The sequence below is a fragment of the Oreochromis aureus genome, linkage group 13, assembly GCF_013358895.1.
Source record: "Oreochromis aureus strain Israel breed Guangdong linkage group 13, ZZ_aureus, whole genome shotgun sequence".
NCBI classification, from domain to species: domain Eukaryota; kingdom Metazoa; phylum Chordata; class Actinopteri; order Cichliformes; family Cichlidae; genus Oreochromis; species Oreochromis aureus.
This window is the reverse complement of record NC_052954.1, coordinates 2,010,274-2,036,326: the sequence shown is the minus strand read 5'-3', so window position 1 is coordinate 2,036,326 and position 26,053 is coordinate 2,010,274. Positions and strand designations below refer to the sequence as shown.

At 40.3% G+C, this 26,053-nt stretch overlaps 1 long non-coding RNA gene across 1 annotated transcript; it reads left to right on the top strand.

Annotated features, from left to right (window-relative positions):
• The first annotated feature begins 7,074 nt into the window (after positions 1-7,074).
• On the top strand, positions 7,075-9,404 carry LOC120443393. The gene is made up of 3 exons (XR_005615410.1): positions 7,075-7,173; positions 8,810-9,070; positions 9,164-9,404. It is a non-coding gene; the product is annotated as an uncharacterized LOC120443393 (long non-coding RNA).
• The last annotated feature ends 16,649 nt before the right edge of the window (positions 9,405-26,053 follow it).

Sequence of the window (26,053 nt, the reverse complement as noted above, 5' to 3'; positions counted from 1 at the left end):
ACCACCATGTCACCAATCCAGGGTTTACAAAAGTAGGAAAGCTATGATTTCAAGGCTTGATGCAGAATTTTCTGTACCACAATAAATAGCAATAGCATACGCGTTGTGTGTGTGTAGTTATCTGCCTCTTATAACTCCAGTGATTTTCCTGCAGTTTGAAATCTCATGTGATCTTGTTAATTTCAAGAGTCCAGCAACTAACCACTCTTACTAGATTGTATCATGTCATCTCAACAAGAACAAAGTAAGTTGTTGAATTTCAAACAGATCCTACATGATTTAATTACGTTCAAGATAGAAACATGAAAATTTTGTGTTCAAATTACAAGGTAGACTTTTTTAATTTACTTCTTTCGGTATACCAAAAAAAGTAGAGGTGGCTGTTCGACTTGACTGAGATGGATGCCTTCCTCAAACCACGATCCAAAGCATGCAAGACTGAAATCCCGTGCAGTGTCGCGAGATTTAACATTGCTATATCACTGACTTACTTCACTCGAGCATGATATGAACAATTTAATCTACCCACTCTGCATATTATGTAGTTTCTACACTATATAGTTACACTTAACTTTAAACCACGAGGCAATTGTGTTAAATACACGCAAGATGCTTACATAAATCCAAGAGCTGGCCAATCCCTTTTTTTCAGTGTACAGTCAGCCTAAACTGTATTGAATATAAAGCCCCTTAAGCTTTATGTTATAACATAAAGACCCTACAATAATGCAGAGAAAACCCAAACAATCAGACGACCATCTATGACCAAGCACTTGGCAACAGCAGGAAGAAAAAGCAGCTTTTTAACAGGAAGAACCCTCTGCCAGAATTAGGCTCAGGGAGAGGGAACCATCTGCCGTGACTGATGAGGGGGGGAAGACAGGACAAAAGACACACTGTGGAAGAGAGCCAAAGGTTAATAAGAACTAATGGTGAAATCCAAAGTGGTGTAAATGGACTGGTTCTTATATAGCACTTTTCTACTCTGAGCACTCAACACTACAAAGATACCTTATTCACCCATTGATACAAACACATTTATGTGTACAAGTTCTTTCTTGTACACATTGACGCAAGACATTGGTGAGTGACTTAGAGTTCAGTATTCTGCCCAAGGACACTTTGGAACGCAGACTGAAGCAGCCAGGGATTGAACCACTGACCTGCCAATTAGCAGATATACCGCTACAGCTGTAGTTACCCCGAACAAAGCAGGTGTGTTCTGTTGTGCTCTATTTGAGTGATGGTACTATGAGGTCTTTAAGATAAGATGGAAGCCTGATTATTTAAGACCTTGTAACTGAGGAGAAAGATTTTAAATTCAGTTCTGGATTTAACAAAAAACAAACAAACAAAAAACTCTCTACAAAAAACTGTTGTGTAGCTTTAATTTTCATGAGATGTTGTGTATTTTTGTGGATATTTTATGTTAAATAAATAGTATTTACATTAAAATTCTCAGAAATTACTGTTATTATTCAAATGTTATTATATAATTATTTGAAAAATTGACCTTGCCTTTTGCTCTATAGGCTCCAGCCCCCACCCCACCCAAGTGGAAGAAAATGGACTTTAAAGGTTTATCTTTTAAATAAACACTACATATTTATGCAATTATATCAAATGTGGTTAACACTATCTATCCACAAAAAAATTACTGTCACCACTGTATGAGCTACATATTCTTCTTTGCCTCTCGTAAAGGACAGTGACTCTGTGCTGGGGGTGTGGGGCTGCCTAACGGATTTACTTCCTGCTCTTTTCATTTCTTTTGCACTTTTTCATATTCTTTCATGCCTTTTTATCAGTTGTTGGTGTTGCCACGATAGAGAATTTCCCTCTAGCACACATCAGTGTTTGCAGTGTTTTCATTTACAGCTGCATGGTACTTGTACACAATGCTATGCTTTCTCCCTCACTGCAACATGTCACTGCTCAGTGTCGCTGAGTCACATGACCGAGGGACAACAAAACACAGAAGAGCAGGGCCAGATCAAAGTGTGGCTGCATGAGAGGCATGGTGTTTGCACCGACATGTTTAGATTCTGACGATGAGGAGCAACGCACTGAACTTAGAGGAGAGAACCAAATAAAGTACTGATCCTATTGGACTAGTATTGATCTGATACCAATACAAGTGTTGAAACTGATATGAACAATTTGCCCACCCCTAGAAATCAGTGTGGGAGAAGCTGAGAATGACGCTGGGAATGAAGCATTCCAAAGCTGTCCTCATCCAAAGCTTTTTCCACAACAGTTCACTGGACTGACAAGCTGGAGCTTAACACTTTCTAATTTGTCCTTGCCAGGCCGGGTGTGCCGAGCCTTACAATCAGCTGGCAAAGTAGATGTCCACAAGATGCAATCAGCGCTACTTTATGATTAAAATAGTCTCTTTCCTGTTTCTCATCAGCAGCAATCAAGAGGCTGCAATTTAACCCGGTGTGGCCATCTCTTCTTCGCCAGTCCGTCACCTACCTATGGTGGTAACAGGCTGCATACCTCTAGTGTTTCCTTCACGTTTATGTCTCTTACCTCTTCTACTTGTACTTGCAGTTTCAGCTTCACCATTCATGCTTACAATAAGCTGTAGCTTTGTGCTGGGAATCTCACCACAGCTGCCTCTGCGCCTGGATTCTCTTTGCCTCACCTGCCTGCCCTCACTCAGCTCAGGAAAGCTCAGGATTTCAGGTTGGACAAACTCTGTCCTCTGCTCACTACTCAACCGCTCACTAAGCCAGCTATTCCCGCAGGTAAGCAACCTTTCATACCCTTTCACATCTCTGGCTCTTGAAACTACGTCACCACTGCTAACCCCGTTTCTCTTGTGTTTCAGACCCATTGGCTCAGTGACTCTCTGCCCCAGCCCCATGACGAGTCAGTCCCCTGTGTTCCCCATGTTAGACTCTCTGTGTTTAGCTACGTCACCCCAGTGTTTTTCCAAATCAAGTTGTTTGGTATTCCTTTCGTTTAAATTGTGTTAACAATAAAGGCTTGTGAATCTGATCGTAGTCTATGCATTGGTATCTGCATTTGTGTCCTGCTCTCATGGTGGCCTCTGGGCCTTGTGACACCATGAGCCAGTGGTCACCAGCTTTGTTTGAGGGTCTCTGTCGTCGTTGACATTGGCCTCAAGACAAGCCACCTGAGGGTCTCCGTCCCCGTTGGCCTCCGGACCTGTTGGCTAACGACCTTCGCTGTCTTGGTCGGGCTTCAGAGCTGATGTCTTACTGCCGCTTTCCACATCACTGCTTGTTCCAAAACCTAATCAAACTCTTTTGTACAGACTACCGAAAAGTAAATGCCGTTACAAAACCGGACTCCTTCCCACTTCCACGCATGGACAATTGTGTCGACCGTGTCGGTTCAGCTAAATGGTTAACCAAACTTGACCTCCTGAAAGGGTACTGGCAGGTACTGTTAACCAAACACGCATCAGAAATCAGTGCCTTTGTTACACCCGGCCATTTTTTTTTTAGACTTCACCGTAATGCCATTCATGCTGAGAAATGCCCCTGCCACATTCCAGCGACTGATGAACACTGTTTTGTATGGGGTCAATAACTGCGAAGTGTATTTGGATGATATAGTGGCCTATTCATCCACCTCGAAGTGGTTATTTTTAGTTAAAATTTAGTCTAGTCTATGTTATCATCAAGGTTCCTTTAGTTTTGAGTCTTTGCGTGGTCTCTGTGTAGTCTGTCTTGTCCTCTATGTTTAACTTTTAGTTATGGCCGTGCTTTCTTCTCCCTTAGTAGTTCTCATGCATCTCTCCTTGTGTTTTGTGTTTTATGTCTGTGTGTTCCATGTTGTCAAGCTCGTGCTGTCATGTCTATGTCTCGTGTTCAGTGTGTTTACACTGAAAAAAAGGGATTGGCCATCTCTTTGATTTATGTAAGCATCTTGCGTGTATTTAACACAATTGCCTCATGCTTTAAAGTTAAGTGTAACTATATAGTGTAGAAACTACATGATATGGAGAGAGGGTAGATTAAATTGTTCATATCATGTAGGGCTGGGCCATGTTATACCGTTCACGGTAATACCGGTATAACGTTCGGCAACGATAAGAAAATGAAATATCGTGATAGAATGTGGGCAAAATGTGCATGCGCAGTGCCTTTGTTTTCATACGCTCATACGCACATGGCAGATAAAGTATGGCGGCAATGGAGGATGACACGAACGAAAGCGCATCTTTGAATGAAGCGGGTGAACCAGAATTGGTCAGTAAAAACGGTGCAACTTCTGTGGTGTGGAAGTGGTTTGGTTTTCGTCCATCGGATACCCACCAAAGCACAATTTTTTGTAGAACGTGCAAGCAGGCCGTCGTGGAAAAGGGAGGAAACACTACAAACCTATTTTATCATTTGAAGCAGAAGCACTTCTTGGAGTACAAAAAAGCCGTTAAAGCACGTGAAGAGTTGTCCGCTTCAACTAGCGAGGTGGTGAGACGAAAGAAGATGACTCAACAAACAATCGACGTAGCTTTAAATAGCTGCACGCCTTATGACAAAAGTAACAAACGCTGGGGGGAACTAACTAATGCAGTGACACATTGTTTAGCCAGGGATATGATGCCTATTCAGAGTGTGGAAAGAGAAGGTTTCAAAAAGATGCTTAAAATGTTCGATCCACGCTACAAGCTACCGACAAAGAAATACTTCTCTAAAGTCGCCTTGCCTGCTTTATATGAAGAGATCCGCACTGAGGTGTCAAATGCGTTATCTTCGGTGGAGTTTTTTGCGTCCACCACGGACATGTGGTCAAGCCGAACATCAGACCCCTACATGAGCCTCACAATACATTACGTGGACAAAGACTGGAAGCTACAAAACAAGTGCCTCGAAACAAGTTTTTTCCCCGAGGACCATACTGGGGAAAATATAGCCAGAGTCTTAAAAGAGTTCCTCAGCTCGTGGAATCTTCAGGAGGAAAACCAAGTGTGTGTGACGACAGACAACGGGGCCAACATTGTGAAAGCCGTCGCACTCAACAACTGGACCAGACTTTCATGCTTCGGACATCGCCTGCACATTGCAATAGGTAAGTTTTTTTTGTTTGTTTGTTTGTTTTTGCAATAGGTAAGTTAATTATAACGTCAGATTAAGCACTTATTGTATTAGTTTAAATGATGGTAATAATACTGTTTGTATTATTAATCTCTGAATGTGGGTAGTTGTACTTCACACTTCTTTCTTTTAGAAAGAAGTGTGAAGGACCCAAGGATCGAACGAGCAGTTGGAGTGGGAAAGAAGATTGTTGCTGCTTTTGGCCACAGCTGGAAGGGCCAGCGAGCTCTGCAGGCTGCCCAAAAGGAACTGGGCCTACCAGAACACAAACTCATAACTGAATGTTGCACTCGTTGGGGTTCAAAGCAGAGAATGATCCAACGGCTGCTGGAACAAGAAAAAGCTATAACACAGGTTTTAGCTGCTGATAAAACCACAAGGCACCTCATGTTGACATGGCAAGACACTGAAGTGCTTGACTCGGTCAGCACTGCATTGAGTCCACTCCTAGAGTTTACAGATACTTTCTCTGCTGAAGAGTATGTAACCATTTCATGTGTTAAGCCTGTTCTTCAGATGTTTAACAATGACATGTTAAAAGTAAAAGAAGGTGACACTGAACTGACCAAAGACATCAAAACAGCAACACTTGACTACATGAATAAAAGCTACAAAAACAGTGTCACAGAGAGGCTTGTTAACATGGCTTCTTTCCTTGATCCACGGTTATACCTCTGCATTCCAGCAACTAGCTCTGCATCTGAAAGGTTGTTCAGCACAGGTGGAAATGTTGTAACTTGTCAAAGGTCCTCCCTTAAGCCCGCATCTGTGAACATGTTAGTGTTTCTGACAAAGAATCTTAAAACTTGAAATGTAGAAAACTTCCAGGAGCAGTAGCGTAATTTATCTATGTTTTTGTTTGTTTTGTTTTTACTCAAGAGTTTGTGCAATATTATTATTTGACTTATTGATTTTGCACACTGCACTTTTGTTGCAAAGCACCTCTTAAGTTTTGTGGATATACATGGTTATGTATAACCATGTATATAATAGGATAACCACTGTTGAATTTTGTGTGGCTGTAATGCACATTAAAACAAACAGCTGCTTGTTTAAACAAAAAGAAATTGAAGGGTTTTTTTTTCACTAATAAAGTTGTAGAGTTGTATTTTGTTTTACGTCAATTATATCGTCAGTTATATCGTTATCGCAAATTTTCAAATGTATATCGTGATAAATATTTTTGGCCATATCGCCCTGCCCTAGTATCATGTTCAAGTGAAGTAAGTCAATAATACAGCAATGTTAAATCTTGCGACACCGCACGTGATTTTGGCTCGCGCACTTTGGATCATGGTTTGAGGAAGGCATCCATCTAAGTCAAGTTGAGCAGCTGCTTCTACTTTTTTCGGAATACCGAAAAAAAGGAAAATGGGCGGTTGTTACATTTACAAAAGTCTAACTTGCAATTTGAACAAAATAGTTTCATGTTTTTATGGTGAACGTAATTAAATCATGTAGGATCTGTATGGAATTCAACAACTTAATTTGATCTTGTTGAGATGACATGATACAATCTAGTAAGAGTGGTTAGTTGCTGGACTCATGAAATTCACAAGATCACACAAGATTTCAAACTGCAGGGAAATCACTGAAGTTATAAGAGGCAGACGACTACACGTACCACGTGTATGCTATCGCTATTTTTTTGTGGTTGAACCTGTCAAGGACGAAAATGTACTGAAAATTCTGCATTAAGCCTTGATAAGCCTTGTTAAGCCTGGATTGGCGGTGTGGTCGTTAGTGCTGTTGTCCCACAGCAAGAAGGTCCTGGGTTCAAATCCACAATCTGGTTCGTTTGCACTGTGTTCTCTCTGGGTATTCTGGTTTCCTCCCACAGTTAAAAGTCATGCAGTTATTACACAGCAAAAATGCCAGTGTTGATTTTTCAGTGTTAGTAGAATTCAACAGAGTTCCGAGTTAGTTCAACACTTAATCGAGTTAAAATAACACATCGGGAGTTGATTCCTGAAAAGTGTTGGTGTGGATTTGAGTCGTTACTGCATTTTAACACTGTGGGTGTTAAATTAGACCACACCTTCATTTCCTGTGGAGCTTCGCATTTCAGAATCTTCGGTCGTCATTTTTTCTTGCTGCTGCGGTAAGTTTTATTCGGTTAAATATCAAGTTTTAGATTGATGTTAGAACAAGTAACATGATAACTAGTAAAAAAAATAGTATTTATATCAAAATACATCATCTTTAAGTGTCATATTTGAATTTTAACTGTTTTTTGTTTAGCTGGGCTACTGCTAGCTAGAACTCTGCAAAGTACCAGTTACTTTCCTAATATTCATTTAGCATAATCTGGCTATTGGCAGACTGTAATGAATATTACTTAATATATGTCACAGTTTTTATTAAATGCCTTTTATTTATTTTTTAATTAAACTGCCAAAGCCTTAAGGTCAGTGGTCTCAAACTCCCGGCCCAGAGGCCACTTATGCCCACGTCACCCCTTCTTGCGGCCTGTATATTGAGGTGAAGAAGTATAATGCAATTTGGCCCTTGAAGTGACTTTTTTTTGGTCATTAGCCAAAAATGATTTAATATGAAGGCAATAAGGGCAGAGTGTTACAGGCCCTCATGGGCAGTGTAGTCCGTGCTGTAGGGAGAACGTTGTGTGTTTGAGCGCGAGAGAGGGAGAAAGTAGGAGCTGTTACCGAGGAGAAATGGAAGAAGAAAGCATGTAAATATAATAATAACCACTGCCGCCAAAAGGAGTGCCTGGTTGTAAGAAAGCTGTAAAGACTCGACTGTACACTGTGTTCGCTGACAGTAAAGCTACAAGCCCGACAACCCGACGTATTAGCCAGAGGTCTCTTTACCACGGTTCAGAGCCGCGGACCTGGCCGAGGTAACAAGAGAGTACAAGCATGTGGAGGGATTGGCTTTGTTAGTTCAGTGAGAGTCAAAAACTAATGTGTACACTTATTTCTGCATTTTTATTTTGTTAAATATGAACAAAATTACAGCAGAAGTGCTGCAAAGTGTCTGACCAAAAAGAGAGGACCATTGTGTTCATTTGGTAGTTCAATTAAAGGCATCGGTTAGTTAAGAGTGAGAGGGGGGAAAATGCGTTCATATTTGCAGTTTTGTCTTGTTATACAATATTTGAAATTTAAAAACAAACAAACCAAACGCTACATTGTCAGGAATATTTGTGGGTGTTTTCTTTGTGGTTTCTGTTTTTTTTTTGTTTTGTTTTGTTTTTTTTTTTACTAGAACACTGAAATGGCCCTCCAATGAGATCACAGCTCATTTAAGTTTGAGACCCTGCCTTAGGTGAACTAGGATGCTTAAGGGTAACCTGAGAGTATTTTTACACTATAATGGCCCCTACATCTTGTAAATTATGGGAATTTCATTATAGTGTGCATTTCTGTAGACAGTAGGGTATTTTTCTTTTTTTTAGATTAAAATTTTTTCATGGTAAATTAAGCATTTTCTAGTCTAAAAATGAATAACAGGGTTATATTAGGGTTTGTTAGAGAGTGGGGAGGGTTTTTATGGCTTAAAATATATAAAAAAATAGAAATATGGTTTCTACTGACCCCTGCGATAATTGAGAGAATACTGTATTGCAGTCATGTTACACAGCTTGTACTACTTAAAGATGGACCAAGGATGTTTTTTCTTAACAAAATGAATTTTAGCTCAGTCTAAAGGGACTAGACATGCTAGATATTTTGCAAAGAAATGGTGTTATATGCTTGACCTTATTCTACTCTTGGAAGGTGGTGATATGCTGGTTCCTGACAAGAGATGAAGAAATCAAAGTCAGCTTTTCAAGACAGCCCCAAGACTCCTCGCAACCTGTGTTCAAATGTGAGGCTGTTGTCAGGTGATGAATGCAAGGAAGAGGCACTCAACTGACATGAAACATGTCAAAGACAACATGAAGGTGACATTTCAACATAGGCAAAAAGTGGTTCAAGAACCTGCCACAGCTTCTACTGTCCTGGACCTTTTCCCAAGATTTCTGTACACCTGGCTTGGTAAGGCATAAAATGATTTAGTGACAGCTTTGTGGTTCCTTTGTTTGTTTTCTTGTTAATGTGTTGTTTCTGTTGTTACACTTTGTGTTTAAGGTTGACCAAGACTTCACAATGCTGTTTGTTGGGGAGGAAGTGTCTGCTAAGTTCCTTGCAAAGTGGCCAACCAAGCCAAGGATCATCAAAGATTGCAAAAATCTGTCTCAGAGTACAGAATTGGATGAGCTGCTCATTTCTGCACAGCGTTACTCTGACGAGGGTGGTAAGTGTAAGTTGGAAATGGTAGATTTTGCATGCCTTTACAGCATTTGCTTAATTCCCACAACACAATATATCAGTGGACCATACTGGTAAACCTTTACTACAAATTGGAATACAGCTGTCCATTTTCTAAATCACATTGGGTTTCTGTTCATTTCTGTATGGTATGAAAACAAGCTTACAAACATGTTAAACCTGAAATGACATTTAATGTAGTTTGAACACAAAAAAAGTTACGTAATCTTACTATTGTTATGACTCGATATGTACTTCACGTGGTGGCCAGAAGATTTTAAGTCTCTAGAAAGAAATTTGTATACCAAGGCACTGGAAAACTGCCTTATTTGAAAAATTATCGGGTGTCTAAAATGTCATCATGGTATTACATAACGTGGAAAAAATGACTGCTGTGGTCCTTTAAATGACAGTAATTGTGATGATCTTAATTCCTATTCTGTAGTTTGGGACTCATGAGTATGCTGCCAGCTTTTGCTGCTTCACTTGTACCTCCAACATCTAAGGGAGGGAAGTCTTCAAAGATTAGCACATCAGATGCTGCTCACCACCTAATGAAATTCATCAAGGTATGATTTTTAGAATTGTATATTTCTCTTTTGATGAGAACAGATGCAAATTATCAAGGGCTGATATTTTAAGATGGCAAGGTGATCCAACGTGCAGCAGATGTATCTATCCCAGACAGGCTTGGTGTTGCAGGACTGACATGTTATTGTTTCTATTAAAACTCTCTTCTTTTTTCTTCTTTGGATCTGACAGCACCTCATATGCTTGAGAAATGTGCTTGAACTTCTCTCCTTCGTTTGGATTCTTGTCAGGATGATATTTCAAGGCAAGTTTTCGGTAGGCTTTTTTGATTTCATCCTGTGAAGCACTGGGTTTGACACCCAGAAGATCGTAGTAGCCGGTTTCGTGAACCATGGTGACTGTCTTGCCAGTTGCTGCCTCCCAAGCTTTGAGTCGCCTTTGCTGTCAACTAAACTAAATGTACACATTGAAACAAAAATAATTGTGCGCGCGGAGTGAAACATTTTAATATTGTCATAATTTCAGGCAGCTATGCCTCAACATCAGATTACCAATTTTGTTTAATGTGAATCACTTGGTTTCTTTCTCTCCCTCAGGTGGGAGGTAGCATGGAGGCTTTTCTTAAGGCTGGCCCCACTCAGCCATTCGTCCTGTGTGTTGGAGAAAGAAAGAACATCATCCAGAGTTTCTACATTGTCCTAGATCAAAAGGTCATTCCCTGTGTGACACAGATGGGAGTTGCAGGTTTTGACAAGGCAAAACTTTTCAAGGCACATTTTTTATTTGCCGTGTCCTTTGACAAGGCATTGGACAACTTCTACACATTCATCCAGACCACCGTGTATGGCATTGATGTTGGCAGTGTGAAGGAGAGTCCTCGGGTCAGGGAAACAAGAGGAAGTCTTCATTGTACAGTTTAAAGATATCCACTATTCAGCACTTTGACTGGAAATGTTCATCTGTTACATTTGCAAGATACACCACACAAGTTGCTCAGTGTTATTTAGACATTTGAAGTTCCAGCATGGTTTGTACCCAGGAAGGTTTTTACGTTTGACCTGTGGAGAGCCTGGATGTTCATTTATCTTTCAGACGTACTCTGATTACAAGCGGCACTTACTCCGAGCACATGGAGACTGTCTTCACTCTGAGGTCATCAATACTTTTGAGCCTGTACCTAACGATGGAACCTCTGTTTCACAGCCTGTAAATGTGGCTCATCCCATGACAATTGCTACACAGGTTCCAGTTGAAAAAAGGCAAATACTGAACATGTGCAGCTCTGTTATTGCTCAGGTACAATCATCAGGAGTTCCTGAAAGTACTGTGCAGTGTTTAGTTGTTTCATTGGAGGAACTCGTTAATGACATCCATGCACATGCAAAACAATCTGTTGTTGACTGTTTGTCAACTGATACCATGATACAGATATCAAGTTGGGATGTATGTTTGTTCTGGTGTTGAAAATGAGATGCCTTTGTTCAGTAAGATTGTCAATATAATTGTTAGATTGCAATGCTTGTCTTCTAACTTGTAAGGCTTCAACAGTATATTTCAATGAGCACTTAAATGCATTTGTTATTGAGGATGGATTAGATGTCTTTGCACTGATCTCTGTAGATGATCTGGTGTACTATAGACCTTATGATAGGCAATTTTCAAATGGCACTGATGACAAAATGTACATTGTCCCATACTGTAATTTTGTATAACTTGCTTATTTGTGGTGTATCAGAATACAAAGTATTTTGGAACGTTAATGTCTTGTATTTCTTTGTAATGGGTAGATGTTAGGGGTTACTTGTAGCAGTAGAGATATCAGATTAATGGGAGTTTATTGTAATCTGGTAGTATTAATGATTTGACTGACACTAGTGTTAGTGTTAGAAAATTAACACTATTCAGTGTTGAATTTTTAAACACCAGGGCTAGTGTAAAGTACTACCAACACTATTCAGTGTTAATTTTTTAACACTTAACACCAGTGTAGAATATTTTTGACACTGGTCAGTGTAACTCAGTGTTAATCTTTAACTCTGTGCAGTGTTAAAATAACACTAGCTCATTGTTAAAAATATAACACTTTGAAAAGTGTTAATTTAACACTCAAAAGAGTGGACACATATAGACACTTTTCTAGTGTTAAATTTAACACTCACAGTGTCAATTTGACACTGGCGATTTTGCTGTGTAGAGTTAGGTTAATTGATGAATGTAAGTGGAAATGGTTGTTTATCTCTATGTGATAGACTGGTGAGCTGTCCAGTGTGTACTCTGCCTCTTAACCTATCACTTCAGGGTTATGCCCCAGCCCCCCTGCAACCTTGATAAAGAAAGGAGGAAGGAAGTTGTTGTAAATCCATTAAATTTTTATGTTAACCTGATTCTCCACTATTGAATTAAGTAAATCTAACATGCTCTTTTTTTTCAGTGTAGTTTAGCTTCCCCTGTGGCGTCATGTTCATTTGTGTCAGCTGTGTTCCCCAGGTGTTTCCACTTTGCTCATCACCCTTTTGTGTATTTAAGTCCTCTGTCTCCCTCTGTTCATCGTTTGTGCGTCTGTTTTCCTGCCTTCATGTCATGTCAAGTGTTCAGGTACCTCATGACTCTGTTCAGGTCATGCTTGTGTTTCACATTCATGTTTATTCTCACAGTTGGTTTGAGGACAGATGGTTTGAAAGAGGAGTGAAAGAAGCCATTTATGTCCACTGTGAGCGACCATCTTTGAACAGAGGCGGTGGTTTACGACACCAACTGTCTGCCATCTATAATCCAGTTTTGAGATCCCTTCCCAGACGCCTTAACGCCCACTCACATCCTGGGCCATCTGACCTCAGCAAATCACATGATAGGGTGGGGCCAGGTTTCACAATGAGCTCACCCGAAACCCTGGCTGATTGGGACCCACACCCGTTTTCACACCTTGGCTCATGTGATTAGGGTAGAGGATCATCAGGGGGTCCTTTGTCCCTCTTTGGGGGGAAAACTCCCACAGGGTTTAAATCTGGGACTAACCACCAATTGACCCTTAGAACTGAAGAAGCTTCTCGGATGAGAGGTGAAATGTTTGCAAGCAACTCAAAGAAGTCCAGACGCTTTTCTTTCCAAGCTCCTTAGTCAACGATGACCTGGATGACTGAGAACCTTCACAGACTATTCTCACAGTTCCTCGCATGCTACTGCCCTGAATCATGTTCATGTCCTTTTGTCATCATAGTTATCACAGTTTAGTTTTCCCAGTTCAGGTTTTAGTTTAATTTTGCCCGGGTTCATTTTTGCCTTGTTTTGTATTCATGTTTTTTCAGCTAAATAAACAGCTCATTTTTTGTTAAACGAGCCGTCCTTTGCGTGTCCACACTTGGGTCCGCAGCATAAACACACCCACTTCACATCTGTGACACCTATGTTTTGAATGAAGAGAGGCGCTGAGTTGTCAACTGATGACCACCTGGTGGTGAGTTGGATCAGCTGCCGAGGGAGGATACCAAACAGACCTGGCGCACCTAAACTTATAGTGAGGGTTTCCTGGGAATGCCTGGCAGAGGCTCTGGTCCATTTCAACTCCCACCTCTTGCAGAGCTTCAACAGCATCTGAGGGACAGTGGGGACATTCAGTCAGAATGGACCATGTTCAGCACCTCCATTGCTGAAGCTGCTGCACTGAGCTGTGGCAGCAAGGTGGTTGGTGCCTGATAGAAACAACTGAACCAGATAGTGGACACCAGAGGTGAATGGAACCATCAGCCTGAAGAAGGAGTCCTATTGGGCTTGGTTAGCTTGTGGGACTCCAGCGGCAACCGATAGGTACTGATAAGCCAAACAGAATGGGCGGTGGGTTTTGGACTCTGGCAGGGCTGCCCTTTGTCAATGATTCTGTTCATAAATTTTATGGACAGAATTTCTCGGCGGAAGGCCTTGGGGTTCTCCAGCACAAGCTGGAAGAGGTGGTCGGGGGGGGAGAGCGAATCCTGGTTTCTCTGCTTAGGCTGCTGCTCCCACAACCCAACCTCAGATAAGTGGAAGAAAATAGATGGATGGATGGACAGTTATGTCTCTTGGTAAAATATTATACATAGAACACGTTCAAATTTAAGAATGCTTTTATTTTTATTTCAATAGACACCCAAAACTTAAAAGAGCTGATGTTTACCTGCTGATGACTTTTTGAGGTCTCTCAGGTGGAGTTGCTGGGCAGGCTGAGATCTTGTATAATATGCTCCAGATTTTTAAATCTCTTTCTCATGCCGTGATGAAAGGTTTAGTATTTTCTTTTTCTGATATAGCACCTGGTTTATAAAATCTTTTGAATTTCCCGCCAGGCTGTCACAGAGGTTGCGGCATGGGTGTGGTCTCTGGCCGGCTACAGAGGAAGGGTGGCACAGTGACCTCCCGGGGTGGCGCGGAGGCGGGGTAAACAGGTGTGCTGGGGACGTGTGATTTATTGTGACTCTTTTTATGTTGCAGTTGCAGTGACAGTCGAGGAGGGGTGTGTGAGTGGACGTGACAGCGGAGCGGGAGTGTATGTGTCCCATACATTTGTGCTGAAACCACTGTAACATTGTGAATCAAATGAATGTGCTGTCACCACACCTGTGGACTTGTGTATGTGTGTTGGGGTCCGACTTCACAGAGGTAGTTATGGTAAAGTTTTTAAAGAAGTTATTATGTTTAAAATTGGAGCTTATGAAAGGCAGATTAGAGATGTGTACCACAAAGTGTTCTAGTGTGGTGGACCACTAGAGGGCTCCACTCACACCCAGTGTTGAGGAAGTGTGTTGCTGTGTTTTGTGGCATGATGTGTTCAGTTGATGTGTGGAGAGGAATAAAGAAGGAGTGAGAACTAAGAGCTCGGTGTCGTCCATGCTTACCTCCACATTGGTGACCTCTGACTCGAGGATGCTGCGGGCCAAGGATAACGCAGGCTCCGCTATGGATGCATCAGCGGCCGCCGGTCCTCCGCCCCCTGCTGCAGCTACGTTTGCTGTGGCGTTAAAACTGCCGGACTTTTGGCTCCACGATCCCCCGTCGTGGTTCGTACTAGAGATGGACCGATCCGATATTACGTATCGGTATCGGTCCGATACTGACCTAAATTACTGGATCGGATATCGGCGAAAAATAAAAAATGTAATCCGATCCATTAAATATAAAAAAAAACACCTCACAAAACTTGCAACACCGCGTAACTGGGCTCATAACTGTAGCACGTTGCAGCAGTGTGCTCACGTGATAGAGCGGCTGTGTGTATTTGTAGCCTCTACCAAACCAGCATTTCATCTCTGAGGAAGTTATCCCAGAGAGAAGTAAAGCAAGTGTGTAAGTTCATCTCTGAATGTTTGTAAAGCATTCCCATGTTAAGCTTAACAACCGATATATGGAGCGACTGCGCCTCTCTCTCCCTCACCTTCCTGCCGCTACTTCAATCGTGAAACTGCTTAACGATCAGCTGATCGGCTTTTCTGTTGGGAGTCCGTCTCTCTTCTTTGTTTTTGGTCCACTTCGCGCCAGAAAGAGGAAACCAGCGGCTGAACAACAGCAGCACCTTTAACCTTGATAAGCTGTTGTTAGAATTTATTTAATATTACTTTCTACACCAGGATCCTTTTCTACGTAGCTGACGGCTGGTAACTGTGCAGGGGCGGATCTAGCAAAATTTAGCCAGGGGGCCGATAGGGCATGAACAGGAAAAGGGGCACAAAGACATACTTTTCTTTCTTATTCTCATTTAAAATGTCTAGCTTTTAATAAATAATTATCTGAATCTTACACCGAAAGTTTTAATCTGATGTAAAATGTATAGAAGTCCATTACTGCATATAGTAACTGTTAAGTCTAATATACCCTAGTAAGCTATAGTACTTTTTCCTTTGGGAAGGTACCGTCTGTGAATTCTGCAATTCTGTTGAAGAAAGATGTTGAATCTATTTCATTATTCTTGAAAAATAATTTGTTTCTGTGCATTTTTTTTCCACCCTGCATCAAATTAAAGTTGATTACATCGATTAAGCATCATGAGGTGGAGGGTGGGGTGGTTCCTATTTTTTTTTTTTGCTGGGAGTTTGCAACCCTATTAGTTAGGTTGCTTAATATTTCTGCTAAGTACTCTTTAAAATACCAGAATAGGGAGGATGGAGTAGGTTTAAGTTAGGTTTTAAGTTAGGTAAGGTTTATTAGATTGATCAGTGTTGCTGAACTATGAAATATTTTGGGTGCAGTATATTTTTTTACACACAGGTATAACAGAATAGCTTTAGTGTTGTTGTTTATTTAAACTTGAGTATGAACTTATACAAAATGCAGCAAGATATTAAAAAAAAACAGTTTTATTGATTAAAAAACACACAATATCGGATTCATATCGGTATCGGCAGATATCCAAATTTATGATATCGGTATCGGTATCGGACATAAAAAAGTGGTATCGTGCCATCTCTAGTTCGTACACATGGAGGCTCAGTTCGCCCTTCGCGGCATCTCGGCTGACGATACGAAGTATCGCCATGTGGTGGCCTCGCTCGACCCGCTGGCCACCCGTCGTGCGATGACCCTCCTCCGGGACCCACCCGCTAGGACCAGCCAATGGTTGTCTAAGAAGCTTGGTTTAATCAAATTGGAACCATATAGGAATCTATTAGATAAAAAGTAGTGATAAAGCTTTTGCTTTTGTTGAGATTTTGGACCATCAGTGATGGTTTATTTTTCCATGAAAATTTACCGGAGCCTAGTGATTTAAACCAAGTAATAGTTTATAGGTGATCAGTGAGAAATAGTTTATTTCAGGCAGAATCATAATTTTAATGCCAAAAAGTTTATTCTGTTCATGTGGGCTTAGTGTTTTCAGTTCGGATATACTGACCTCCCAGCCCATTGTTCATTCAGTGTTGCTAATTTCTATCATTATGCAAATGTACTGTTTATAAGGTTGAGGAAACCTGCAGTTAGCTGAGACTGAAGACTGTCACGGACCGGCTCTGGGGACTCGGGGGTCCGTGAGCAGTGGGGACTATGATTGTCATTGTTGTTGTTGTTGTTGTTATTATTATTATTATTATTATCATCATCATTTGGTGTGTCGTCTGCACTGCCTCTGGTCTCTGTCCACATCTGTATGTAGGCAGGTGGTGTGTGTGTGTGTTGCTGTTTTCTGTGGCCAAGTTACAGGTACCGTCAGGCCTGAGGGGCGTGGCCTGGCTTGAGGACTGGCCACACCTGGGGTCCGTTCTTCGTACCTCGCTTACTACATCCAAGATCAAATGACACATCCAAGATCAAATCATGGCGCTAACTTTGAGCTCGCTAATCCGGTTCTCCGAACACACCTGTTGTTGACGATTAGTATAGCTGGATGAAGTAATGCGAGATCACTGGGTGGCTTAAAAGGGGCTACGCATCGATAGTAGAAACATTGATCGGCAACCCTGTGATTGGTCGCCGAAGATGTCGAAGGCGCGCGCTCAGTATTTTACGGCAGCAGAGCAAGAACTCTTGATTGAGGGATATCAGGAGTTTCAGAGTTTAATTAAAACACAAGGGAACACCGCAAAGGCTGCAAAAGCAAGGAGAGAGGGCTGGCAGAAAGTTGCTGACAAATTGAACTCGTAAATAATTTATTATATCATATTCCATTATATCCTCTTTCACATTAGAGCCACAACAGGACCCACTAGAACATGGGAACAAGTAAAAGTGAAATATAAGAATATTCTACAGAATGGTAATATTTATCACTTATATTGCTTTTAGTCTCTTGAAAAGAGACCCTGAAATAATCTGTTTGTTTGTTTATAACAGCAACCAAGAAAAGGGCAGAGCAAATAACGACAGGTGGTGGTCCTGCACCCCCTCGTGTGTGTGTGTGTGTGTGTGTGTGTGTGTGTGTGTGTGTGTGTGTGTGTGTGTGTGTGTGTGTGTGTGTGTGTGTGTGTGTGTGTGTGTGTGTGTGTGTGTGTGTGTGTGTGTGTGTGTATACATATATATATATATATATACATATATATATAGCAGCTGGATAGCGTAGTGGTTAAACTACACGCCTTTGGAGCAGAAGATCGCAGAAGATCGCAAGTTCGATTCCTGCCTGGGGCGTCTGTATCCAGTAAGGGTCCTAAGGCTAGACCCCCTATGCTAAGTGAGCCTACCGCAGACATGAGCGAGACAGATAAATATGAAGGCATGCCGGCTCGGACGTCGCCCGGATCAACAAGGTCCGCGTCAGGTGTTGAGGAACCAGGGCACCCTGACGACAAGTGGGCTACTGGAACAAGAAGGCATCGGTGGGCAAGAGATGAAAACAGGGCGTTGTTGGAATGCTACTACGCAAGTAACCCTCGCGGAAGGGGTTACATGAATAGGATGAATAGGATGAGGGACCTATGGATTCTTCGATACCCAACATCCACAATGACGGCGAAACAACTAGTAGCTCAGTGTTCCAACATTCGAAAGAAGGGACTGCTCTCACAGCTAGAGATTGACGAGGTACAACATAAATGCTACGGCAAGGAGGAGTCAGGACGCCAGGGGGGAGATATCATCACCCCCACCCAAGATTGGGTACATAGCCCCAAGTGCGAGAGGAACTGACCTGAAAGATAGGATCATGGCCAAGCTTGAAACCTGGATCCCCTGTAGCCGGTTACCAAGATTACGTGAAGTACCCTAAGAAGGTCTGCTAGATGATGTTAATGCAGCACTACGGATGATACCTACAACCACGATTACCGACACTAACAAGCTGATCTACACTACGGCAGCAGTGATCAGTGAGATGCTTGGCTACAAGTTGAACAGCCACAAGGGGCAGTACCCTCCATGGAGAAGGAGGCTAGAGGGCAAGATCAAAGAAGCACGGAGGGAGGTTAGCCAACTAACGGAGTTGCAGAAAGGCGCGACAAAGAAGGTGCATAAGAAATACAGCAATCTGTCCATACCTGAGGCCTTGGAAACTGCCAAGCAAAGACTCACAGCCTTGGCAAGCCGCTTGAGGAGGTACACCAGAGAGATAGAAGGCAGGAGAATAAACCAGCTGTTCTCCACAGAACCAGCAAAGGTGTACTCTCAGTGGCAAGGGAACAATAAGAGAACAGCACCACCAAGGCTGGAGACGGAGCAATACTGGAAGAGCATATGGGAGAAGGACGCAACCCATAACGGCAATGCTCAGTGGCTAGTGGATCTGAGGGCAGACCACAGCGACCTCCCTGAACAGGGTCCAGTAACCATCACAGTGGCAGATATCCAAGAAAGGGTCTCCAGTATGAAGAGTTGGACAGCACCAGGGCCCGACATGGTTCACGCCTACTGGCTGAAGAAGCTGACTGCACTCCACGAGCGTCTGGCAGCACAAATGAACCAGCTGCTAGTTAACGAGAGATATTCACTGAACCAGCATAGTGTACAGGAACATCTGTGCCGAGTATAACCTGGAGGTTCCGAGGTCAAAATGGGAGACGCCCCCAAGGGTGATGGAGAATGACCGAGCTAAGATCCTGTGGGACTTCCAGATGCAGACGGACAAAATGGTGGTGGCTAACCAACCGGACATAGTGGTGGTAGACAAACAGAAGAAGACGGCCGTAGTGATCGATGTAGCAGTTCCGAATGACAGCAATATCAGGAAGAAGGAACACGAGAAGCTGGAGAAATACCAAGGGCTCAGAGAAGAGCTCGAGAGGATGTGGAGGGTGAAGGTAACGGTGGTCCCCGTGGTAATCGGAGCACTAGGTGCGGTGACTCCCAAGCTAGGCGAGTGGCTCCAGCAGATCCCGGGAACAACATCGGAGATCTCTGTTCAGAAGAGCGCAGTCCTGGGAACAGCTAAGATACTGCGCAGGACCCTCAAGCTCCCAGGCCTCTGGTAGAGGACCCGAGCTTGAAGGATAAACCGCCCGCAGGGGCGTGCTGGAATTTTTTTTTTTTTTTATATATATATATGTATATATACACACACATATATATATATGTAAGGAGGAGGAAGGACAGGAAGGATCCTGTCTATCCCATCTATCCCGCAATATACGCTGAATTCTGGAAATTCTCCTTATCAATCTTGCACCTTCCGCAATGGGTTGCTTGCGTATACGAACAGACAGGACATGGCTGCGACAGACTTCCCAAATCCACCTTCGCTTTTATAGCCGTGGTCTCTCATCTTGATTACACGAAGTAATTTACTATTACTACTCTAAAATATGAATTACATCTGAAATAATCAAATACATGTAATAGAATGATTACTAGTACATTTCCCTTTTTTTAGGAAATGACCTGTATGTATGTGTATGCAATCAATAAAAGAATCAAATACTGCATTATCTTTAGTTACATTGATAATATTTATTTATGGAGAAACAGTGGAGAAATATCGCTGTTGCTTTTCAGTATAAATGAAGCGGACATACCTGAGTGGCGCGATCTAATCCTGTTTACATAAAGTAAACCTGCTCCCGAGCAGGTTTACGCTTACGGATCTGTTGCTATGACAGCAAGTCCCGGATGAGCTTCGGAGAACCGAATGATCCAAGATCACGCGAAATCGTCAACATTCAAATCCGGCTAACTTACTTAGCGAGGTACGAAGAACGGACCCCTGAAGTCCTTGCCACACACCTGCTCCTCATCTGGGCTCGTCGGGGGAGCTATTTAGAAGAGCGATGGAGCTTCCAACGACGCGGGATTATTGTATGAGACTCCACGTTAGTCTTCCGCTTAGTAAAGTTAGTGTGTGTATGCCCGCAGTTGTAAAGTGTCCTGACGGCTGCTTCTGTTGTTTCCCCAGGAGAAGTGTGGAGCACCAGACAGCAGCCAGCATAAGGAGTGCTGAGACACGGGAGCGGAGAGCACAAAGCCACGGACTTTTTAGGGAAAGACACGACACGGGAGTGAAGGGAGAGCACGGGGATTTATTGTTATTTTCCACTTTCTGTAAATAAACGCACTGCTAATATTCAGAGCTCCACGCCTGGGTCCTCCTTCCTCGTATCCCCACGGTTTGCCCTGGCAAACCCTGGCAAAGACGTCACTTGGTTGAGTGATCATATATTTCTCCCCACTTAAAATGCTACGTTCAGATGAGCAGAATCAAATTCTTGGGATTTCCTTTCCTAGATGATTGAGAATGCATCGAGACATCATTTATTGGTGATAGGTTTTCCCATGAGTGATATAGGTAGTTTTCCAACATGTGAGATCATCCTGTCCCATTTTTTTGTAGAAGAATATGATTCAATCATACCAAGTCTGAGATCCTGGTGGAAAAATTTATACCAAAGTATTTGTTACCTGACTGCAGTGGAGTGGTGGAGGTGTTCTGAAAATTACAATTCAGAGTCAGAACTGTTGAATTCTGTCTTTTTTCTCAGAATTCTGACTTTAATCTCAGAATTCTGACTTTTGTATCAGAATTTTGGCTTTTTTCTAAGAATTCTGACTTTAATCTCAGAATTCTGACTTTAATCTCAGAAATCTGGCTTTTTTTCTCAGAATTCTGGCTATTTTCTCAGAATTCTGACTTTAATCTCAGAATTCTGACTTTTGTATCAAAATTGTGACTTTAATCTCAGAATTCTGACTCTTTTCTCAGAATTCTGACTCTTTTTTCAGAATTATGATTTTAATCTCAGAATTCTGGCTTTTTTTCTCAGAATTCTGATTTGAATCTCAGAATTCTGATTTTAATATCAGAATTCTGACTTTAATCTCAGAATTCTCACTTTTTTCTCAAAATTCTGACTTTAATCTGAGAATTCTGACTTTAATCTGAGAATTCTGACTTTAATCTGAGAATTCTGACTTTTTTCTCAGAATTCTGACTTTAATCTGAGAATTCTGACTTTTTTCTCAGAATTCTAATGTTTTTTTCTCTCAGAATTATGGCTTTTTTCTCAGAATTCTGACTTTAATCTCAGAATTCTCACTTTTTTCTCAGAATTCTGACTTTAATCTGAGAAATCTGACTCTTTTCTCAGAATTCTGACTTTAATCTGAGAATTCTAACGTTTGTTTCTCAGATTTCTGACTCTTTTTTTTTCAGAATTATGATTTTAATGTCAGAATTCTGACTTTTTTTCTCAGAATTCTGCATTTTTCTCAGAATTCCTACTTAAATCTCAGAATTCTGACTTTTTTCTCAGAATTCTGTTTTTTTTCTCAGAATTTTGGCTTTTTTCTCAGAATTCTGACTTTAATATGAGAATTTTGACTCTTTTCTCAGAATTCTAATGTTTTTTTCTCTCAGAATTTTGGCTTTTTTCTCAGAATTCTGACTTTAATCTCAGAATTCTCACTTTATTCTCAAAATTCTGACTTTAATCTGAGAATTCTGACCCTTTTCTCAGAATTCTGACTTTAATATCAGAATTCTAACGTTTTTTTCTCAGATTTCTGACTCTTTTTTCAGAATTATGATTTTAATCTCAGACTTCTGGCTTTTTTTCTCAGAATTCTGCATTTTTTCTCAGAATTCCTAATTAAATCTCAGAATTCTGACTTTAATATTGGAATTCTGACTTTTTTCTCAGAATTCTAATGTTTTTATCTCTCAGAATTTTGGCTTCTTTCTCAGAATTCTGACTTTAATCTCAGAATTCTCACTTTTTTCTCAGAATTCTGACTTTAATATCAGAATTTTGACTTTAATCTCAGAATTCTGTTTCTTTTCTCAGATTTCTGACTCTTTTTTCAGAATGATGATTTTAATCTCAGAATTCTGGCTTTTTTTTCTCAGAATTCTGCATTTTTTTCTCAGAATTCTAATGTTTTTTTTCTCTCACAATTTTGGCTTTTTTTCTCAGAATTTTGGCTTTTTTCTCAGAATTCTGACTTTAATCTGAGAATTTTGACTCTTTTTCAGAATTCTGACTTTAATATCAGAATTCTGACATTTTCTCAGAATTCTGACTTTAATATCAGAATTCTGACATTTTCTCAGAATTCTGACTTTAATCTCAGAATTCTGACTTTAATCTCAGAATTCTGACTTTTTTCTCAGAATTCTAATGTTTTTTTTCTCTCAGAATTTTGGCTTTTTTCTCAGAATTTTGACTTTAATATCAGAATTCTGACATTTTCTCAGAATTCTGACTTGAATCTCAGAATTCTGACTTTAATATGAGAATTCTGACTTTTTTCTCAGAATTCTAATGTTTTTTTTCTCTCAGAATTTTGGTTTTTTTCTCAGAATTCTGACTTTAATCTGAGAATTTTGACTCTTTTCTCAGAATTCTGACTTTAATATCAGAATTCTGACTTTAATCTGAGAATTCTGACTTTAATATCAGAATTCTGACTTTAATCTGAGAATTCTGACTTTTTTCTTAGAATTCTAATGTTGTTTTTCTCTCAGAATTTTGGCTTTTTTCTCAGAATTCTGACTTTAATCTCAGAATTCTGACTTTTTTCTCAGCATTCTGACTTTAATCTGAGAATTTTGACTCTTTTCTCAGAATTCTGACTTTAATATCAGAATTCTGACATTTTCTCACAATTCTGACTTTAATCTCAGAATTCTAACGTTTTTTTCTCAGATTTCTGACTTTTTTCTCAGCATTCTGACTTTAATCTGAGAATTTTGACTCTTTTCTCAGAATTCTGACTTTAATATCAGAATTCTGACTTTAATCTGAGAATTCTGACTTTAATATCAGAATTCTGACTTTAATCTGAGAATTCTGACTTTTTTCTTAGAATTCTAATGTTGTTTTTCTCTCAGAATTTTGGCTTTTTTCTCAGAATTCTGACTTTAATCTCAGAATTCTGACTTTTTTCTCAGCATTCTGACTTTAATCTGAGAATTTTGACTCTTTTCTCAGAATTCTGACTTTAATATCAGAATTCTGACATTTTCTCACAATTCTGACTTTAATCTCAGAATTCTAACGTTTTTTTCTCAGATTTCTGGCTTTTTTCTCAGAATTCTGACTTGAATCTCAGAATTCTGACTTTAATCTGAGAATTCTGACTTTTTTCTCAGAATTCTAATGGTTTTTTTCTCTCAGAATTTTGGTTTTTTTCTCAGAATTCTGACTTTAATCTGAGAATTTTGACTCTTTTCTCAGAATTCTGACTTTAATATCAGAATTCTGACTTTAATCTGAGAATTCTGACTTTTTTCTTAGAATTCTAATGTTGTTTTTCTCTCAGAATTTTGGCTTTTTTCTCAGAATTCTGACTTTAATCTCAGAATTCTTACTTTTTTCTCACAATTCTGACTTTAATCTCAGAATTCTAACGTTTTTTTTCTCAGATTTCTGGCTTTTTTCTCAGAATTCTAATGGTTTTTTTCTCTCAGATTTTTGGCTTTTTTCTAAGAATTCTGACTTTAATCTCAGGATTCTGACTTTTTCCCCAGAATTCTGAGTTTTTTCACAGAATTCTGACTTTAATCTCAGAATTCTGACTTTAATCTCAGAATTCTGACTCTTTTTTCAGAATTCTGACTTTAATATCAGAATTCTGATTTTTGTTTTCAGAATTCTGACTTGAATCTCAGAATTCTGACTTCTTTCTCAGAATTCTGACTCTTTTTTCAGAATTCTGACTTTAATCTTAGAATTCTGTCTTTTTTCTCAGAATTCTGACTTTAAACTCAGAAGTCTGGCTTTTTTCTCAGAGTTCTGACTTTACAGTTTTTCCCAGTTGTTTAGATACAATTACTTATGTTTCAGACACAATGTATACAACATGTAAGTGATGCACCAACTCCCTGAACCAATTCTGCTAAACTACAAGCAAAATTCCTGCTTTGCACTCAAATTGCAGTTTTAAAACACACTTTTTTAAAAACACTACACACAATTCTCTGTATTTTGCACAATTTTCATGAAGAAAATCTCTTGTTTGCAAAAGAAACGCACTGTCATTCAAAATTGTAAACTCAGTTGCCCTACTTTGCATACCAACTCATCACATGGGTAAACACCTTTCACACATAATTGCAATTAAGAAATCAGAGCTTTACAAAAGGGCGACAGATGAGTTCTTCTGTTTTGATGCAATGGATGCCAACATAGAAACAGAGGAAGAGCCAAAGGAGTGAGAGTAAGAGGAGGAGGATGCGGAGGACAAGGACAACGAAGGCCAAGTAATGTAATGTCTGATGAGATCAAAGCCACTTTGGCTGACCATGCGGTCAACCATGGTCTGACAATGAGGGAGGCTGGGAAAAGAGTACAGCCAAATGTGAGCAGGTACACTGTAGCATCCATCATCCAGACTTTCCGAAATGAGAATTGGTAAGAAATCTCACTCTACTCAATGAGTACATTACTGTAGTACAGTATTGCCTGTGAATTTTTCTGTAGACTGTAAAAAACAGCAAAGTATTTTTCACTTATTTGTAAAAACGTATTCCTACTTTGTATTCCTACATAGTAGGCTCATTCACAGTATTTTACAGTATACTATTTGTATTGCAGAGCTGAAAGCTTACCAAGACCAGGTGGTCGAGAACCTTTTTTGTCGCCTGAACAGGAGACTGAAATCCTAAAAATGATTAAATATAAATGGTTCTCAAAAATAACGCCAAAACAGTACAGCAAATACAAAGAAAAATAACAGAAGACAACAACATATTTCAAAATACTGATAGGGTCAGCTTATCAACACTGGACCATTCCCTGTACAGAAATAATCTGAGGATGAACCAGCTCTACAGGGTGCCATTTGAATACAATTCAGAGAGTCAAAGAATTGCAATACAACTATATGCAAGTAAGTCCCATACAATCCCACAATTGATGCATACTGTCAACACTGTATACATTACAGTACTGTACAGTACTCCAAGTCCATATTATGTAACATGTGTTTCGGAGTCTGTAACTGGTTCACTGTCCACCCATGATTTTTAGTTGTTTATCTCTCTCCATATTCTCCATTCCTCAATCCCATTATAAGGAATCTTTTTCTGCCTGGAGATGGAAAGTGTATGACCAGAGTCCACACATACATGTATACCCTTAACAAAATAAAAGTATTTTCTTCCCTTTATTTAACTTAAACTGGTTAGCAAGCAATTTTTAAGATTTATTGCAATGTTCTTCAAATGCAGCCTTTGCATCAGGAATTTTATTCTCTAGTTAATTATTTCATTTAATTCTAATTTTAGCTTACTCAGGTTGATAATTTTATGTTCTTGTGGTGAGGCAGCATAGGCAGCTTCTAATGATTTAATTTTTTGTT